Source organism: Pinus tabuliformis, chromosome 7 (assembly GCF_031772625.1).
Source record: "Pinus tabuliformis cultivar Carrire ecotype Pingquan chromosome 7, CPIR1, whole genome shotgun sequence".
Taxonomy (NCBI): Eukaryota; Viridiplantae; Streptophyta; class Pinopsida; order Pinales; family Pinaceae; genus Pinus; species Pinus tabuliformis.
The window spans coordinates 438,607,718-438,610,355 of record NC_142293.1 but is presented as its reverse complement, the minus strand read 5'-3'; positions in this window follow the sequence as shown (position 1 = coordinate 438,610,355).

Below are 2,638 nucleotides of genomic sequence, written 5' to 3'. Positions count from 1 at the left end.
AATTTTCTAAAAACATAATATTAAAAATCAAATCTTTGTTTTATAGGAAAAAAACATTAATATTTAAACAAATTAAATTAAATTAAAATTATATACCTTTCAGAATCATATTTTATGATTTATCATAATTTTTAATTCAAATTTTATCACATATTTTTTTAATCTTAATTTTCGTTACTTGAATTAGTAATGCACTTTAATGACATTAGTAATAAACTTCACATTTGTTTTTGTATTAAGAAAATGGAGACATGGTGATAGTCGTCCCCACAAACCCGATGACTAAGGGGAAATGTGGATAAAAATGTCCATGGGTTTAACCCAAGTTCAACACCTATATATAACTTTGTTCTTCTAATTCCTCTGTTTTGTTGGTTTTTTTTTTAAATATAATATAAATTTAACATTTTAAAGGTTTTTTCTACTAGGGTAGTTAGAAATCCTAAATGCAATGAAGAAAAAAAAACCACAATAAGATCACAAGAGAATAATAAGATCACAAGAGAATACAAACATGGATGTAAATCCTAATCCAAAAACACATATCACTACTTATTTAAATGAATTAAGAAGATCAATTAAAAAATTAAGCACACAAGAAAATCCACATAACCCTCATTAGCCACATCCCTTGAGAGTGTCAGTTGTTTCTCAAGTGTCAAACCAATCGCTTGATATGAACAAGTTCAGAAATTTGGCAAGATACATTGATTACAGAAGCTTGATGTTAATGCAGATGCTTAAAGATTTAGTAGGATTCGTGTCAGGCGTTTCTTAATTGTAAAACCAATTCCTTGGTTAAGGCGCAAGTTTGAAGACTTACCGATTTGGAATCGATTTGGAGGGGGAGGGGATTTGTATCACTATTTTTTTTACATTATTTATTGATTTTAACACGTTAAAAGGTAGATATAAATTTTTCGGATTAATTATATTATTTAAATTTGGTCAATTTTTTAAACTAATTAATGTGATTCATTCTGAAAACAAGAATCCACACAAAATTTCAAGATTTAAGAAGATTCATGCCAAATTTAACCGATTCATACTAATCCTTTATGTGATGCAAAGCTAATTCATTAGCTTTATATTATTGCTTTAAACAGTTGTAAGTCAACACAAAAGTTTCCCTGATCTTAACAAGAGGTTTGGCAGGATCCATCGAATACAGAAGCTCGATGTTAACATATAATATTCAAGCTTTGGCAGGATTCATGCAAGTTCTTTCTGCAGTGGAAAACTAAACCAATACCTTTGTATTATCACTAGTGGCACAGTGCAAAAATTTACTATCAAAAAGGAGAAAAAACTTCTTGCAAAATAGTAGATAGAAATGCATAATGTATATACTCGTCTTATAACATGCCAATTTCTTGCATTGTTTGCTATTCTTTTATATTTATCGTAACATAGAAAATCCAAAACCCAACGAATTGAGACAAAGCTTTCACATTTTCTGTCAAAGGCAATGCAACATATAAATATCTAGAATATGAAATTGAAATTATTCCAAACTTTTGCAGTGTTAGCCACAAATGAATCCAGGTATTCATGAACACCTCATGATAGATAAATATTCCACCTAAGCACTACAACATTTTATATTTATATTCACTAGTGGTACAGATCCTCAGGCAGGAGAACCCATAAGAAATAGTAGCAGGACTGAGCCAAAATCAGTTGGGAATTTTTGATGGGAAAATACCAAAAAACAAACAAATTACACACCACAGAGACAATGCTCTGTTTCCTCTGTCCAGGATCTTTGCACAGGGAAGCTTTTAAAACAAATTTACTGAGAACAGTCCATTACACAGCCATAAAACATTTCTATTGATTTACAAAACAAAGACTCTGTTAGGCTCACAGGTTTTCACAAAACAAAGACTCTGTTACGCTCACAGGTTTTCCACTGCTGTGGATATTACAAAAGGCAATTTCTTGATGTTTCTGTGCTTTGCAATGGCAAACAAAACATTATATCCCTGTTCTATTTAAATTCTTGCACTGCTGTGCGTTCTATACAAATCACATGCTTCCACCGCGTGCAGGCACAATACGACACAACGTTATACATAAAACATATGAATATATATGAAAAACAATAAAACATATGCACGTAACTAAATTTATGACTTCTACCTAAATCTACGAACAACCATTAAAATCCATAAATTCTTCCATCCCGCGGTCAAACCAAAAACCATTACCGCACGCAAAAATTTGATTTGACGCGGCCAGTATGCATCGACTTGATCGGACGATTTTCGCACACCAACCTCGGGCAAACCAATCGACCTTTAACGTCCGGGGAGCAGGCGGTATGGCGGATGTACAGTGGACGCGTGGCGGCATTTGATTGTGTCGGAGCCTCCTTCACGGGTACAGCCATTTGCGAATGGCGGTGCGGGGAAGTCCGGGCGGTTTTCCAAAACCGCCCTGCGGTTGAAATTAATAATTTAACACTCCCCTTTAATTTCAACAGCTGGGCATTCGGACATACCCAAGCTCTTTCTAAAAAATTCAAAGCTTTTCTGATCTAGTGGCTTTGTCAAGATGTCTGCAACCTGTTCCTGAGTCCTGCAATGTTCTAGGACAATTTCTCCATTGTTCACTAATTCTCTGATGTAGTGAAACC